At 37.2% G+C, this 18,624-nt stretch overlaps 1 long non-coding RNA gene across 2 annotated transcripts; it reads right to left on the bottom strand.

Moving 5' to 3' along the window:
• Window positions 1-4,668: 4,668 nt before the first annotated feature.
• LOC308194268 lies at window positions 4,669-14,301 on the bottom strand. Of its 2 annotated transcripts, XR_013950410.1 has the most exons (5): window positions 14,135-14,301; window positions 13,131-13,216; window positions 8,635-11,634; window positions 5,897-5,978; window positions 4,669-5,020 (listed from the first exon to the last, which is right to left on the bottom strand). It is a non-coding gene; the product is annotated as an uncharacterized lncRNA (long non-coding RNA). The 2 variants fall into 2 exon arrangements; XR_013950409.1 differs by having other exon boundaries at window positions 8,635-13,216.
• Between the last annotated feature and the right edge of the window lie 4,323 nt (window positions 14,302-18,624).

Genomic DNA, 18,624 nt, shown 5'->3' with positions numbered 1-18,624 from the left:
TTTGGTTCCTGGTTTGACAGTTTATTATCTGGATACAAGCTCCGTGTACTGCATGTATGTAAACACAAAACACACAATGTTATGGATGGGTATAAAACATTCTTGTTGACATGACTTTGGAATGACAGCATTATTCTTGAAAAGCAAAGCTATAAGTAAGTGAGTTATGGAAGTTACACAAACTGAGTGCTAGTAAACCCTTTCCATCAACACCACAGACTGCTCGTTTCTTTTAGGACATTATATTTTTCAGGAAAATAATTCTAGAAATGCACAAGTCATTTCAAACACCCTTGTATGATCTCTCTGTTTTTTGTTTGTTTGTTTTTTTGTTTCTTTCTTTCTCTGCAAAGTAAGGTTGTCTCTGGGAAGTCAAGTACATCATAAATCTGTATCCTTCACAGGGATAAATAAAATAATAAAATAATAAAATGTTGTATGCCTAATAAAATAATAATAAAATGCCTATAATAAAAAAATAAAAAATAATAAAATGCCTACTTCTTGTAGAGTAGGCATCTTGGAAATCAGTGTACTAAACTTAAGCAGCTTTCTTTCATCATTTTTCCTACTGATTATTCTAATAAGTTATGTTGCTTACTGTCACCTGTAAATCTCAGTGTCACTCATGTACTTTTAAAATATTTGCCGCTGCTCTGTATCTCAGCTTAAAATCATAGTTCAGCATGAAATTGCATTTTCCCACCAACAGTTCAGCCACCCACCTTTTCTATCTGAATTCTTGGAAGGCTTTGTGAACTGGTTCCTTAAAGTTTATCAGTTTATTGTATTGATAGTGATTTCCTTTTATATACTTCCTATATTTCCTTTTTTATATTTCCTTTTATATTTTTATACATACCTCACCTATATTTGAAGAGTCCTAATACAAACATTGTTTTAAGTTTTTGTCTGATATCTGTGTTATCTGTATCTTATCAAGGATGAAAAAATGCATCAGCCTATTTTCTCACTCTGTTCCCAATTGAGATTTGTACAAATATATTGTTAGTATTTTTGTTTTGTCTGTGATTTCTCATTTTATACTTGATTTTTTACACTTATAATTCCCATTTTCCATAATATCTGTTCCTTTCTTTCACTTGGACTAAAATACTGTTTTCTGAAGGCTAACATTTTGTCTTAAATAACATCTTGAACCTTGCAATCTAACTATACTAGCTTTTAATTGGCTTTCTATTTTCTTTTTTGTTAAGGTGCATTCATTCCTCTGTGGCTCCTGGGATGCCTAAGAAGCCTCCATGCTGAGTGTAAGGATTTTAATTTCCTCACTTTTGACTTTAGGGTTTTCTAACTAACTTACCCCTTGAAAAAAATTTCATTATCAAAAGTTTAGTGTCACAGTCCTGCATTTGCTGCAATCACTCCCTCGAGAATGCTGAACTTAATTATGCTGTGGTCACCACTAATTAGTGGTTTAGCAATAGTTACTTCTTGAACCAACACTTGTATATTACATAGGACAGAGTAACTTTCCCTCATGTGTGCTATAGAACTAACTGCTATAAAAAATATAGTCTGAGAGGTCAAGAAGTTCTTTTTCTAAATCTCCCATTGCAAAGGATGAATTTCTGTGCAGATAGTTGAAATGCCCCATTACAACCATTTATTAGCCTTGGTTGCCCTGTTTGTGCCTGCTGACACTTCACACTTCAATATTAATAGTACGTTTTTGCACGATAGGAAATTCTGTCATAGGTTATTAAAACTGTAGCATGTGCTTTCAAACTGAACTGAGTTCCAATATCAAAATTCTCTGCAGGGCAATAGGTTTGAAAATGTTGAGGAAAAAATATAATGTTGGTGTGAAATTCTGCAACAACATCGCTCAATATTATTTTAATGATTTAATAGTAACTTGTGAGCTACACTAGTATTCTTATAAGCAGAAACATTTTTCTGCATATATTCTTTTCATTCTTCTTGCGTTGACTTCTGTATTCATTGAATTCCTCTGCATTATTATGAAAGAGTGTTATTATTTCATTATTATAAGCAATTGTTCTCCATATCCTTATATATGGATATATATACAAGACATCCCAGTGCTCTCTGAGTACTTGTCATACAAATAGAAAAATGTCATTCACAGATATTCAAAACACAGGCATCTCCTACTAACCATTCTAAACAGTCTTTTTAATTTCACATTTCATTTGTTGATCATGTCTACTTTTTCTTACTTTTATCTCACATTAATGTATTAGCATGAAGAAAGCCCCGATTAGTTACTTATTGTATGTTTGGAAGATAACTGTCACTGCATTTTTAATTGCTTTCCTGGACTTACAGAAATTAAATTATTTCAGTTTATTGCTGTAATTAAGTATTTCTTTATTGAAGTACTGTTCTAAAGAACCTGATTGTAGCCAGATTAAATACTTGTATATCTTTGAGAATCTGGCCTTGATCCCATTAGAGAGGACCCAGATGTTCACAAACAACAGAAACAATAGCATTTTCAATAAAGGTGACTAAAAGATCAAACACTTAGAGGAACTACTTCAACCAAGCATGTTTAATGTGCCAATATGCAGTCAGTTATAGTTTACAGTACTCCAGTGATTTTGGTGGATGATGACTTTCCTGTAGACTTCAGCTCTGTGACTTCATATAGCTTGGCACATGTGCTAAATCAGAGTGTTTCATCCCAGAGATATAATTAACATATTATGGAAGCTGCTGTAATTTGTTTAAATAGAATAAATGAGGGCAATGTGAAGGCAACGGCTCCAATGATGTCAAGAGAACCAGGCTGACATGCTTTTATATATTATGGTCCATAATGCTCTCTGTAGTCCTCATTGGCTTCAGAATCTCCCCTAAAATTATCTGCATCAGACAAATCATATATGTTAAATAACTATCCGAAAGTCTTATAGTGGGATTAAAATGCAGGAATTTGTCTCTTTACTGCTACTGTTAAATGCCTCGTCAATGAGAAAGTACAGTGCTGCATTCTAGATTCTGATAACAAATGCCTCGTTTTGGGAATGTTTATATCCAAAATGCTCGTTTAGCCCAAGAGATAGATAGCTATGATTTAAACTTCAGACTGTTGTGAAATTCCTCCCCAGACTAAAATACATATACACACCCTTAAAAAAAAAAAAAAAAAATAAAAAAAAGTGAAAAAGAGGAGGGGTTGGGTATTAACTTTTCTTACAAGATAGCTTCCAAAGACAGAAAGGGATATAAGCCCAGTGATGGTGGAAATTCCACTGTCTCAGGTGAAAAAATGCTAATATAGCTTTTGGACATGGTTTTAAGCTTTGCCAAACAGGAAATGGAAAATTAAGAGGTTCTTGGAAAATGAAGAGGTTTTGACTGAAGATCAAGACACTGACTCAAGAGAGCCTGAAATTCTACAAAAGCTATTGCCAGCTTGCGTCAGTGAGAACAAGTGGAAACAAACCAAAGAAATTTATCAAGTTACATTGGCAACTGAACCTAAAAGAGAACAAAAAATTTGTTTATTCTTAAATTTTTCAATTACAAGGCCTCAGCAGCTTTTCTCTCTCAGTGTTTCTGTGGCCCTGCTTCTAAGTTCTTCTAAAACCTTTTTAGACCCTCTTTATTTTTTTTCCCATAGTTTTTACATTATCCAAGGGGTCCAAAAGTCTCTTTGTTTTAATTTATGTAACAAAGGGGTTAATATTACTGATGTTTTCTCTGCTGGGATGCCAAACAGGGTCACCAGATGTGATTCATAAGTTGTTCTTGCATGCTGCTTAGCAAAAGCACAGCTGTGGTTACACACTGGGGGTGGAGGGAAAGGCGAAGAGATCCTGACCCCATTGGAGTCAATGGGAGTTTTACTATTTACTTCCATGAGACCAGAATTTCACCCCTAGTATCTACATGGGTCTTGATGTTTGTTTTCCTTTGTTCAAAAGGATCCTTACTATCACCATTGCTAGCTTCCATAAATATTAGATGTGAATCAATAAAGCATTTAATTATTATTATAACCACCAATCTTCAATATTGGATGACAAGTAAAATATGAATAAAAGCTTTAACTTACAATGAAACCTTGTTTTGTGAGAGAAAATTGGGGTTTCATCCTTTTTTCCACAAAGCAGCTACTTTTCTTTATATATATATATATATAGGCATCTAAATGTTAGCATTTGGAGATAAATTCTTTATTCTGGTTTAAGTATGCACACATACCAACCACATTGATTTCTCCTTCAGAATTTTACAATATTCTGAAAAAAAGTATCTAACTTTTTGACAGGCAGGAACAAAGACTTAGTTGCCTCTGGCACTACCAGCAGAACCTTCATTGAGCTTGGTTTTCAGTATCATTTCTGTTTCTGAAATATGAAAAATGGTAAATTGAACACAATTGCAGATTCATCAGAATCTTCTGTTTTATTCTACCAGTACATTCCTATTAGCTTATCAAACAAAAACTGAAATTAGCTTAAATTATGGTTAAAGACACATCAGTTACTTCAGAAAATTTTATTATAACAAGATGGGCATAAGAACCTGATTTCTGATGAGGAAGTCATAGCTAAGATTCTGTAAATAAGGACCTTACATTTTGCTCAGAGAGGGATCTTTCTGACATCACTTTTCACCACCCTCCAGTTATGTGAAAACTAATCTACAATGATCATTTTCAGTGGTCTCAGCTTCTCGTTCTTTTGTCTACAAATGGTAGGACTTTGTACTAGATTATGTAATTCCTCCATGGACATGGTTGCTCCATTATCTCTGTAAATATTGGACAGACACACGCGTGAGACTGGAAATGTAGTTGCACACTCAGTTTACCATACCAATATTGTATTTGAGTTCAGCTGAGATGGTTGACTGTAAAGTAGCTAAGTGAGTTTATCTCCTTTACAGAACTTGTATGAAGTACAATGTCATTTCTTCTGCTTCTGTTTTCTCAGATTTAACAGGACCAAATAAGATTCATGGACAAGACAGGCAGTTATGTCTTGACACTCAAAATTTCCTACTCACAAGTGGTGGTTACAGTCTAATGGTAAAAAAAAAAAAGAAAAAAAAAGTCTGTCTTGAAATATTTTTACAAAACAAATGTTAGTATATACCAATCATGTATAATCGTTTACTAATTTACTGACTGTGCATGCAACTATCACTATAATGTTTTCATCTCAGAATTTAGGGTAGTCCTTATTTCAAATACACACACAAACACTATCAACCCTTATCAGATAAATACTGAACTAAGGAAAAGCATATTCTGTTTCTCAGTTAGCCCAGGTAACCGCAATGAAGAGAAGGAAGGTGTTGGTTGGCTCATCAAAAAGTGTGAAAAATGAAATACTTATTTCCAATGTATGGCTTGCAAACAACATTGAAGCCAATATGCAAGTTTATATAAGGATTATGTTGACACTGTAAACATGTATGTAGCTGGTCTGAGTCTGTACTTATAAATTTTTTAGCCTTTGAATAAATGGTGACCAGATGCAAATTCCTTACTAGTCATGGACCTTTGCTACATTTCAGACTGAACCCAGGATCTGCTTGGGAAAGTGCTTGCTGGTTAGGGCCAAAACCATCCAGAGACTGTTCCAGCAGTTTAGCAGCATAGATGTCTGAGTTCCAGTATCCAGGAAGTTTCTTAGCTTTGTTTAATTTAATAATATAGGTGTAACTGGCATTTGCTTATGTACACATACGTTTTCTGTGACATAATAGTATATTATGTTCAATATTTCAGTAATACTCTGCAGGTCACTGAACATCAGACCCAATCCAAAAAGCCCTTCTCCCCAAACTACATAAAAATTACTTAGTGATGACCAAAAATCAAGCCACTGCATAGCCAGACAGGACGTTTTCCATGTTCTGAAATTCAGTGAATAAAATAATCTTTGGCACTTACACAGGGTCACTCATCCAAGCATCTCAAGGAACCTTGGAGACACTAAATAAGGAAAAAGTTGCCTTTGGGACCAGTTGGAAGACTGTAAAAAGAAAGCAATTGAAATCATTATAAATGTTCTTTAAAACAAGAAGAAAATTTGCTTCCAACAGAACTGTTAAGCTCTGATGTGCTATATTCTTGTGAGTACAATACTTAGATTTGGAAATAGCACAATTTGCGCTTTATAATATTTATTGTGCCACCATATGGGCAAATGCAATATATTTGTTAATTTGTACTCTGAAAATTTACTGAATAATTATGCACCTCAAAATCTCAAATTTTATCTGAAATGTTTGTATGAGGGGACACTGTAAAAGACTTTGAGACACTGTCCATCAGTCTGGTATCTGAGCTCACCTTGGAGACTTGGAGTGCAGAATAAGGAAATACTTCACCATCCATTCAACTGGGGTAGATGAATCTGTTACATTGCCCAGAGGAGGGATTTTGAATGGTATTTATATATGTTCTGCAGGAAGATTTTATTGCTAAAACGTTTTATTCTAGCTCTGGACAATGTCAGCCCCAGTTCAATCTGATCTTTTGTGGCAGAAAAGGCCACAGTAAGATCCTGCTCGGAACAGCTGAGTTTCCAGTGCCTGGTCATTGGCACCAGGGACTGCCGAGATGTGTCATCCTTGCAGGCGTTATTGCCTGGGGCTGGGTGGAGGGGCAGGTAGTCTCTGAGGATGGGAGGGAAGGCAGCAAGCAAGCAGCAGCTGCTCTATGCATTGACCCAGGAAGACTTTCAGCTCCGCTCCCATTGAGGTCATGCCAGTGGCTAAGTGGAAAGAGCCTCAGCCTTGACAGCAGAAGCCAGATTTTATTTTCCATTGAAGCTTTTGCCTCACAAATCCATAGCAAGTCATCTCATCAGGAGGTTTTTCCAAGGAGATGACCAGAGGGCAGGTTCTCAGTTGACAAATATGTGCATCTGGACAATTCCAGTCACATTTATTCCTGTTTGGGTGGTTTATTTTCCTTTCCTTTTCTCCTCCTGTTCTACAGCAGTGTTGCTGTTATTGTCTACATGTGTACACATGTATGCATTATGTATAAAACTTTTGTTTTGTAGGTAGGGTCTGTCTCTTCAGACGTTGCCCAAAGCCAGAAGTACACAGACACTTGTTGCTCATATAGGGTATATCTACAAAATGCAAAGGGAGACTCCAATTTAGGCTTGAACAAGGCAGTTGGGCATCAAAGGCAGCATATATACGTGTGTATATACATATATATATACATTGGCCTGATGATCAGACAGAAGGCTTAAATAAATTCCAAACAGGTAATCATATCACGTACTTAAAATTCTTACAGTTATTTCATTTCAGTTTTATTGACTTCTAACCTAGTATTTTCTCTTTTCATCCTGAAGGTCTGTTGTTTAATGCTATTCAAAAAGCATCTGATACCTACCTTTTAAATGGCAGAATTCTGTAAGATGAAGCAAGTGCCACCAGTGCAGCTTATAATAAACTCATTTTTTTGTTGTTTTTGACACTTTCTTTTTTTAAAAAAATGTTCTTTAAAGGGTCTTTATGATTATCGGTATATTAATGATAAATTCAAAAGGAAAAATATAATAAAAATATGGTATGTGATTTTAAAGTGACATTGTTGATAAATATTGAAGTAAAGATTATAGAGTGATTTCCATTTTTATTTTCTGGTTTCACTTGTTTGTCACATTCTAGAAACTACTTATTAGAATATGAATTTGCCAGGCCTGAATTTTACATTAATTTTAACAGAGACTGACCAGCCATTTTTTTAAGACAAGAACAAAATAAATGAACACTGCAGTGAGTATTGCAATACACAAAGTGTACCACCAGCAACTAATCAGTTATCAAGTTCCACATAACAAAGAAATAAAATGGGGAAGTTATGATCATAGGTCACTGTGAAGACCACAGATTAAAAAGGAGACAAAGGACTAAACTTCCCAGAGGTTTGGTTCCTCAGTAATCACCAACTGACAAAATCTAGACTGAAACAATTCTTTCACTACAGATTTGCTAGTGGCTAATGTCAGCACCGGTCTCCTTTTGATTTAAAAAATTCTTTGGGGACAGAGTGTTAAATTGGCATGAAAATAGACTTCATTTGGTAACATGCCTATGTAAGATAACTTCCATGGCTAAAAATAGATGCTCTTGAGACTGCAATTACAAAATATGATGAATAAGGACAGAGTAATGGAAGACATAAATTTTTAGAACTAGACTTCAAATGTCGTAAGTGAAGGATAAGGCTTAACAGGATAAAGTTTTATAGCAACCAACAATCCTTTAAATAGAATAAATGCTTATGAATCATTTAAAGTAGCTGTGGCCGACCATGTGGGTTCATTTGTAGGCTCTACATCTTTGCCAGTAATTTAGTATGAAATTTCCTAATCTATAATCATACTCACTGAGGCCAGCAGGTATGCACTCAGGCTCATTGTTTTTCCATCATACTGAATAGGGATCTGTCTTTATTAACCTGAATGGTTTACAAACTAACATGGTACACTTAGATTAAAAAGAGAATATGAAGTGAGAACTATTAAGGTGATTAATTATTCTCAACCCACACTCTTCTTGTAGGATGTCTAAGGATTCACCTTGGATTCCCTGTAATTCTGGGGAGGCCATGAGTGGTGTCTGCTCTACTGGACTCACTTGTGGTAGAAGACATTACTGTACCTTGGTGTTGTGGTTTAACCCGGCCAGCAGCTAAACACCACACAGCCGTTCGCTCACCCTCCCCCCTCCCTCTCTGGGATGGGGGAGAGAAACGGGAAAGTGAAGCCTGTGAGTTGAGATAGATAAAGACAGTTTATTAAGACAGGAAAATAATAATAACAATAATACTAATAATAATAATGATAATGATAATAGTCCTACTACTAATAATGTGTACGAAACAAGTGATGCACAATGCAATTGCTCACCACCTGCTGACCGATGCCCAGCCTATCCCCGAGCAGCCGGCCCCCCACCCCGGCCAGCCACCCCTATATATTGTTTAGCATGACGTCAGATGGTATGGAATACCCCTTTGGCCAGTTTGGGTCAGCTGTCCTGGGTCTGTCCCCTCCCAGCTCCTGCTGCACCCCTAGCCTGCTCGCTGGCAGGACAGAACGAGAAGCTGAAAAGTCCTTGGCTTGGTGTAAGCACTGCTCTGCAACAATTAAAACATCAGCATGTTATCAGCGCTCTTCTCATTCTAATCCAAAACATAGCACCCTACCAGCTACTAGGAGGAAAATTAACTCTGTCCTAACTGAAACCAGGACACTTGGGTAAGATAAGAAGCACTTGTGGATAATGTTTTGAGAGGTCTACCATCAACTGGAGAAGCATCAGTTGGAAAGGACAGATGTGTGTACTTATGTGCTTCATTATCTAGCCTATCCCACCGCCTACTCAACATGAATAACCTCATCAAAGAGCAAAGTTCAGTCCATTACTGGCACTCTCTAAAAGTAACTTCTGCTGACATAACAAATCCTTAATTCACATGATACTTTGGTTTTGGGGTGATAGAAGCAGCTTACTCATTCTGATTTGGTCCTCAGACAGAATGCTTAGGTGTGTTAAATCAATTCCAAATGAGTGATCACACCCAAAATACCCCCAGTTATCACTTTTAGCTATTACTCCATTACTTTGGAGAAGTGGACAATAGCCTTAGTTCTCACTTACCTTTTTTTTTTTTTTTAAATAATATAATTTAATTTCATATCAAATACTTGCTGTATCTTGTGGAAACTTCATTTCTTATTAGACCTAGCCATCACAGAAGTGACAGAAGTGATGTGAAAGGGGATAAACATATAACTACTCCAATTATGTAAAAACTGAGAAAAAAAAAAAAAAAAGAGTAGTGGAGAGTAAAAGTAAAAACGTTTTCCTTCTTTTTCTTTTCTTTTCTTTTCTTTTCTTTTCTTTTCTTTTCTTTTCTTTTCTTTTCTTTTCTTTTCTTTTCTTTTCTTTTCTTTTCTTTTCTTTTCTTTTCTTTTCTTTTCTTTTCTTTTCTTTTCTTTTCTTTTCTTTTCTTTTCTTTTCTTTTCTTTTCTTTCTTTTCTTTTCTTTTTTCTTTTCTTTTCTTTTCTTTTCTTTTCTTTTCTTTTCTTTTCTTTTCTTTTCTTTTCTTTTCTTTTCTTTTCTTTTCTTTTCTTTTCTTTTCTTTTCTTTTCTTTTCTTTTCTTTTCTTTTCTTTTCTTTTCTTTTCTTTTCTTTTCTTTTCTTTTCTTTTCTTTTCCTTTTTTTTTTCTGTGAAAGCATAGAGAGACACTTGCCCAAATCATAGAATCATAGAATTATAAAGGTTAGAAAAGACCTCCAGGATCATCTGATCCAACCGTCCGCCTATCACCAGTATTAACCACTAAACCATGTCCCTAAGCACCAGGTCCAACCTTTCCTTAAACACCCCCAGGGACGGTGACTCCACCACCTCCCTGGGCAACCCATTCCAATGCCTGACTACTCTCTGACTAGTTGCCAGATGGATTTACTGGATGGATTCAGTGGGCCTGGCCATCCATCCTGCAAAGAGTGTACCTGTCCAAGCAGTGGGCTGCCAGCTTCTTCAGGAGAATACTGTGGGAGGTGGTGTCAAATGCTTTTCTGAAGTCTAGCAATATCATTTAACTTCAGGCAGGTATTTGAACATAACAGTTCTTGAATGCAAGAGTCATAAGATAAGAGTCACTACTTTTCAAGATTCAAGTCACTATTTTTAGCTAGTTTTTGGTGGGTTGCTCTTAGAGGCTTTTGTAGGAGCTATTTCCACTTAAAAGAAAACTAAATAACCTCTGCAACAGGGAACTGAACCTTGCTTTTTACTTTCATATGTGAGTACAAGTTGGTTATTTTTCTACAGCTGGTAAGTCTCTGATCTTGACAAAAATATCATCAAAACTGAAAACATTTCAAAGTTTGTTCTCTCTCTCTCTCCCTTCTTAGAGAGATAAAAACACATTAAAAGAGCATTTTTAAAATAGTTCCAGCAAATTCTGACTAACATGGCTCTCAATATCGATATCAATATCAATATCAATAAATTAACGTTGCAAGTAATGCAATTCTTATGGGAGATATAGAATCATAGAATCATAGAATGGTTTGGATTGGAAGGGACCTTAAAGACCATCCAGTCCCAACCCCTCTGTCATGGAGAGGGACACCTCCTATTAGACCAGATTGATCAAAGCCCCATCCAACCTGGCCTTAAACACTTCCAGGGATGGGGCATCCACAGCTTCTCTGGGCAACTTGTTCCAGTGCCTCACCACCCTCTGAGTGAGGAATTTCTTTGCTATATCTCATCTAAACCTTCCCTCTTTTAGTTTAAAGACACTATCCCTTGTCCTATTCCTCCACTCCCTGACAAAGAGTCCCTCCCCAGCTTTCCTGTAGGCCCTCTTTAGGTACCAGAAGGCTGCTATAAGGTCTATCCAGAGCCTTCTCTTCTCCAGGCTGAACAACCCCAACCCCCTCAGCCTGTCTTCATAGCAGAAGTGCTCCAGCTCTTTGAGCATCTTTGTGGCCCTCGTCTGGACACATCCTAATGTGTCCATGTCCTTCTTGTGCTGGGGATTCCAGAGCTGAATGCTGTACTCCAGGTGGGGTCTCATGAGAGCAAAGTAGAGGGGGAGAATCACTTACATTGAATAATCTCCCAAGAATCTTGGTAAGCTGAAAGAAATACCAATAAGTAAGAGTAAGTAGGTAGAAGGAGGAGGGAACAGTGACATACATGACGCCGAGGAAACATTCAGTATGTGGTATGAAATAAGGTGAGGAAAAAAGTAGGGAGATTCCCATTTATGTATTAAGTGAATGCAGTAATATGGTATTGCAATACTGAGGCTGAGAACTTCATTTTCATTTCAGGTATAGAAGAGATTTACCTTGGAGTGTTATAATTCTTAAATCTCTTAGGAGGACTGTGGCAGACATGACTGGGCCCACAATCTTGAATGCCATTATTTGAATCTGTCCTTTTTGTGTCACACTAGTTTGAGCATATATAGTATATTACCTTTAATTAATTGAGTGTTTATGTGTTAAAAAGTTATTCACTTGTGCACAGAGTGATTTTCTAGGATTTATGATGGGAACATTTTATAACAGCAGCATGTGTTTCCCTACAATTTGTATAGGTTCATTCATTATAATTTTTCCTGATGTTTTGCCTACCATATTATTAACTTCCCCAAAGCAATGAAATAACGGCTTGTCTTCTCACAGCAGAGAAACGAGAGGAATAATTATGAATGTGGAAATCCCAGTGAAAACATGCTTCTATTGAAAGGGCCTAGTGGTCCAAATAGAAGCTTGCTGGATTTATGAAGTCTATAAAAAAAGCAAACATACAGAAAAACAGATGCTTTTTTTTCTTCCAAAAATCTTGGAAGTCCTACACTTAGGAAAAAAAGGAGGGAGGGAGGAGAAGGAGAGAATGTTACATTTATGCCACTATTAACAAAAATTTATATTTTGCTATAGGTTATGGACTCTGAATAAATCATCAAAGTTTCAAGCCCTTGCCATGCATAACTATTTAATCATTTGGAAGTGTTCTTTTCAAAATGTAAGAGTCTGTGAGCATAGTGCTTGATTTGTTACTCCTTCAGTAGCAAAATCACCTTTGCTTCAAAGGGACAGCTCTTTAGGACTCTTTGCATGTAAGAATTCAAAATAATGGGAAAATGAATAGCATTCACCGATGGTGGTAGGGGATTTTTTTTTTTCCAGCCTGTCAGTGAGAAGGTAGGGGGAAAGCCTGGGAAATCAATTCCAGAAAGTGTTGTGGATCACTGGCTATTTTACAAAGATCCAAAGCTGACAGGACTACCACAGTCATTTGTGTTTATTGTTCAAGAGGGTGCCTTTTTGGACCATCCTTAGGAAAATCAACCTTGTTTAAGAAACAAAGAAGGGGGGGCAGAGGGATCAAAAAGGTAGTGGGAGGCAGTGTAAGCAATGAGCCTGCTCCCAGCCCTGCTCTAGGATAGCCTTCCCCACCACTGCTCCGGTCCCAGCCCTAGCCCTCTCCTAGGCACTTTGTATTATTACATGTGCACTCTTCATTGTTATTTCTCACAACAACCCAGTCTGCTTCTGCACTCTGTCGTCCGGGTGGCCACTCATAAAAAATGTGATTTACATTCTTGTTTCACTCTCATCACCTTTTTCTTCACTTTGCTTCTGCAGTCCACACTTTGCTTGTCTTTTCTGTCCTTTTCGTCCAAAACCTGAGCTTTTTCCTGCTGACCTGTTTATGCACAGAACAAAAGAAAATAATAATAATAATAATAAAGACCACTGTCAACAGATCAGTCCTAGATTTATTTTAAAGTGAACGTAAATATAATAAATTCTTCAAAATAATGGCAACATTTTTGAATTTATTAGAGGTGGCTAAGTAATTTCAAAATACAAATGAAAATTTTATCTCAGTTGCATCCCAAAACTTTTTACACCTAAAAAGAACTGTATCAAAAACACAATTACCTCTAGGCTACAGTAGCATCCATTACAGTGGGTTAAAATTCTTTTTCATGTTGTCGAAAAGCTGACTGAAAGAATTCAAGGAACTTAGATTGGAAGTGCCACATAGGAAGAGTGGCTTTCACAGACAAAGTCATATAGTTTGTAAGCATGTGCTCACCTTTTGCTGGGATCAAACCTTAAACAGCAGAACTCAAGTCCTTTGAAAGATTTAAGACAATTTACCCCTACTGAGGAGCTGCCCCTGTGAATATAAATCCAATGTATGGCAGAATAAAAGGGTCATTTTGTGCTAATTCAGTTCCACTCAGCAGCAAAGGCTGAGCAGAAAGATCTGTCATCAGCTAGAAGCACTCTGACTGGCCATACATTTTTCACTATAAATCTTACGGATTCTCATAAAAGGAGGCCCATCCTGAGTTCTCACTAGGGTGAGAATCTAGTAGTCCTCAGCTTTTTTAAAAACAGTAGCTATGGCTGTTTGTTCTTTATTCTCCTGCCTTAAATTCTGACCATGTTTTCTCTATCAGGGCTAAGGAAAGAAAAGTGATTAACTGAAAGAACATGTGAACAAGTGAATAGATTTTTTCTGAAGTTCAAGAATGCACACATAATTTGGCTACTCCCCTGAAATTTATCTAAATTTATCAGACTTTTATTCAGAGACAAAAAATGTTGTTACATGTCCACAATCTTCCAACAGGTAGAGCAATCCTCTTGTATTCTCCACTTCTCCCAGAGGACGCCTGGTCTCTTGCCTTAACATTTCTTTTCAAGGTACAAAAAGGTCCAACATCATCATGCTTCCAGGCACACATCTTTTAATGGTGTTGTGATTTCCATCTAACTTCAGCACCAGCAGAAAGTGAGCATGGTGCATGCAGCTCCAGGTACCTGACAACATTCAGAAAGGTACTGATGCAAGATCTGTTCCATCTGTAGTGTATGTACATTTCAATATTCTCATCTCACCATTACAAGATGATGAAAAAGTGTATGTCTATTTTAGTGCATGACATTGGCTAACTTTACCATGGGAACCACGCACTGAGCTCAGGGCTGGCCGCCAGCATCTTCTGGCTTCTAATCCCAGATCTGTCACTGATATGACAGAATGACACCAGACCAGTAAAAAAAATCCTCTGCCTCATTTTCCCCAGCTATAAAATTAAGTTCCTTATTTCTCACAACTGTTTAGAGAACTAATTACATCTATGCGAGGGAAGAAGAGAATTATATAGGTGATAACAGCTATTTCTTTCTAGTAGGAAGAAATGAAGAAAAGTGCCTCAAACATTCTTAACTCCAAGACAACCTCGGTACAAAATGTTAGAACTGCTAAAGTACTACTAGGATTAAGCCTCAGCTAGTACATTTGTGTTATGTTACACTTCTGCAAAACAGTGGGTGTCATTTAAAGGGCTTTCTGAATGTCAAGGTACAGCAAATATATACACTTTGTAGTAGGCTAGGGAACAAAGGCTCTCACTCATGGTTAATGGCTCCAGTCACTGGACTGCAAGGCAGAGGAAAGTAAGTGAAGTCTTCACAAGGATACTAAAAGATTTATAAAATCTTGTCGGAAAGAAAGGAAAAACATTCAGAATCTCTCCATGGAGAAAAAGAAGAAAAAAAAAAAAAGGAAAAGAAAAAAAAAAAGGAAAAAAAATAAGCAGAAGCAGCAAGTTCAGTGGTTATCAGAACTAAAATGATTTTTTTCTTCTCTACTTTGAAAAACCTTCAAATACAACTATTCCTCAGACTGAAACCTCTTTGATTTTAATGTTTCCCAGTGTCTTTCTTAAGTGTTTTGTTTTAAACGATGAAGTCTTAATAAATAGTGGACACATAATAAGCTTCTGTGGGATTTGGACTTTATCCCACAAGTGAGAGGAAGACCTCATAACTCAAAGAGTGATGAAGTCGCAAGAGAGTTATGAAGGTTTTTCCGCACTAGTGGGATTAATTCCATATTCCACAGATGCCCATTATATAGAGGTTCTCTGTTTATACTGCAAGGAGGTAAAAAGATTTTTTTTTTATTAGATTAAAATGTCAGGGTTGAATATAAATGTCTTAGTCAGAAGAGTAAAGAACAGCTGCTTTGTGGTGTCACAAAACATCCTGAAAACAGTGGTTGAGTTAGTGGAGAGACATGCACTGAAAATATTTTGTGTGTAGCAAGTAAGCATCACTACTGATGACTTTCTCCGTGTAACAGTATTCTCACTTTCTGCTACAGGGAAAGAAGCCCTGAAGAGGATCGTTGAATTCATTTTCTTAATCACTTCCAGCATTTAAGACATACAACCCAACACACTGAGGCCACTGACAAAGGAATAGGAGAACTTACGGCAAAATAAGCTGTCCCACTTAGAAACAAAAATAACCTCCAATCCAGCCCCCTGCAGCCCTATATGACCACCAAAATTCAGCTAACCATGTCCTGCCAGTAAGACTGTATTTCCATATGAAGCCAAGACACATTTGCTCAGCAAAACCCCAAACATTGCCTGCCCTTATGTCAGACTATTGCTTTGCTGTTTTATGTCATCATCTATGTCTGGCAAGCCTCCTCTCTACCCCAGTGTCTTTCAAGACTGGATATCACTCCCAGTGTAAGATAAAAACAAGCTCATAGATTTACATATTCTGTGTTCATGGAGGTATTTGCCTTTTTAATGAAGCATTGCTTGTCTTCAGAACAGGAAGGGTCACAAACACAAATTTTTAAAATGGATTTGGGTTTTGATCTTAAGACCATAAACTCTCCTTAAGAGATCAAGTTCTCTGCAGTACTAAGTTGCAAATTAAAACTAAAATCATAAACTATTATTGAATAATCCTCTGCACTTATCATGACTTTAGACAGGACATTTTGGTTTACACGGAGCATAAGCATTCAAAGAATTTTCTGACTTTATATATATTTGCAGATGTACATTGCAATGTATAAGGCATGCAGCAACAGAGTTCTTTTTTTCATTCATCATGGAGCAAACTGCCTGTGAACACTACATTGTTCTGCCTAGCTTTTACATACCTGGGGAAAGCTCTCCTTATTGCTTAAATCCAATTCCTGCTTATGGGTTCAGCTGAAACTTGCAGCTTGAAATATCCAAATAAGTTCAGGCCGTGCCTAAATTTCAGAAAAATGAGCAATTATTTGAGGATGAAGTCCTGCCATAACCACAGAGCACAGACCTGCAATGAAGACTGGAGTATCAAAATGCTGCCATCTGGCACAGGGCAGTCAAAATCTACATCATCCTGCTGGTTAGTGTTGATAGCACCCGGCAGCTGCGAGAACACACCCTTCTTTAATTCTCCATGTGATGCTCCTTTCAGAGGAGCAGCAGGCACCTCCGCCTGCTGAGGTGCCCAAGCTGTGGTCCGGTTCCTGTTGCTTCATGGAGAACTGGTTAACCTCAAGGAGCTGGCTCCTTCCCTGTGCCCAGATGTGGAAAATACAGAAGAGCTGAAAGGGAGTAAATAAAGGCAAGAGAACAAGTTGGGGGTGGGATTAGTGTTTTTCAAAAGGGAACATGTTTCTGCATGGTGCCCATTTTACTAACATTGTATAGAAACACAATTATTGCCATGTCCACAATTGTGATCCATACGACAGCCTTTGTGAAGGGTACTGTCTCATTAAGAACGGTCTGGAAACTCCTGTGCTATGCTGAGACCTGCAACACCCATGACAAGAAACCTGAAATATATGTGGCCCCTCTTGTGATGCTAGCTGAGGTAGCAGCTCTGTCTAGATGTGCCTTAACCACAAGCCTATAAATCTGAGGTTCTGCTTGGGGTATGATGCAAGTTAAAGATCCCTTTAAAGGCCCTTTTACCCTCTGCTGCTGATGGATTGGTAATTTGAGGTCAAGTATTTTTAAATATCTATTTTTAGTCCTTTAGCATACCTGCTTGCCTACTTAAAATAGCTAAGGAAGTATTTTGGGCACAAAAACACAAACACTCACATCTTTAATGAATTTCTGGAGCAACCCCCTCATCAAAATAAATAAATAAATAAATAAATATTCTGAATCGCAGCAGTTTAGAAAGGTAATAAAATAAGAGTTCAATTGCAGGTTTCTTACAATGTTCTGATACTCTCTATGTCAGAAAGAAAGGAAAAACTAGCAGAATTTGAAGGTGAGACAAAGAAAGAAAAAGAGAGGTTCCAATAGCTCATGGAGTAGTACATTAGCATATCCATTCAACCTCTCTCTAAACATGCTACTTATTTGTTTAAGAATAAGTTTTATTTTCTTTCTCAGGAAAGCTACCATTGAGGTTAGTCTGAGAGAGCATCCTTGAAAAATACAGCAGTGACATAGAGAAAACATATAAAGAATCAAATCTGAAATTAGAAACTCGATTGTGTGCATTATAGATTTGTATCAAGAGTATTTTATAAACCACCTTCTAGAAGTACAGCCTAGACCCAGTTTCTTCTGGCATACATCTTTTATGTGAGGGTAGTTCCACAGACTTTCTTATGGAGTTGTTCCTTATTTATACTAAATCTGCACAAGTTTCTACTAATATTTTTGCACTTTTCCTAGGAGGAGACGGGGAGTGGAAATTTAGTTGCAAAAGGAAGAGATCCACCACAATGAACTCATCCCTTCGTAATACGGAAAGATTTCTACACCTAACTCATCCTGATCCCATCCATTTTATTCCACACAGAGTCACACCATTTGCTATCTACATTGGGAGTAAGTGACAGTCCAGACCTAGATGTCTGGTTCATCAGGTTAGCCATGATGCATGCAAGGCCTTGAAAAAAGTCAGCAGCATATCCTCAGGGGATAAGGAATAAAGATTAGGGAGGCATGCCACTTTTTCTTAAAGAATTCAGGAAGAATCTCCTTCTTTCCAGCAAGATGTTGTTCTTATGCCATCTAAAACACTCCTGCTGGTGTTGGACATAAAAAAAAAAAAAATTAAAATCGCACCTCTTTTCTAAAGCCTCCTTCACTTGAATGGTCCTTTGCCTCCACAGGGAAGCAGGGAGGAGGCTGCGGAAAGATGACATCCTGTATGCTGCAGTATCCTCCCCTTGATGGATGGATGTGCTCCATTGGGGGTATGACTTCAATTCTTTTCCTGAAACATGAATCAAGCGAGGCCACAAACAAATATATTTCCCTGTCAAACATT

Source organism: Anser brachyrhynchus, assembly GCF_964034855.1.
Source record: "Anser brachyrhynchus genome assembly, chromosome: 4".
Classification (NCBI taxonomy): domain Eukaryota; kingdom Metazoa; phylum Chordata; class Aves; order Anseriformes; family Anatidae; genus Anser; species Anser brachyrhynchus.
The sequence above is the reverse complement of the archived record's forward strand: the minus strand, read 5'-3'. Positions and strand labels throughout refer to the sequence as shown.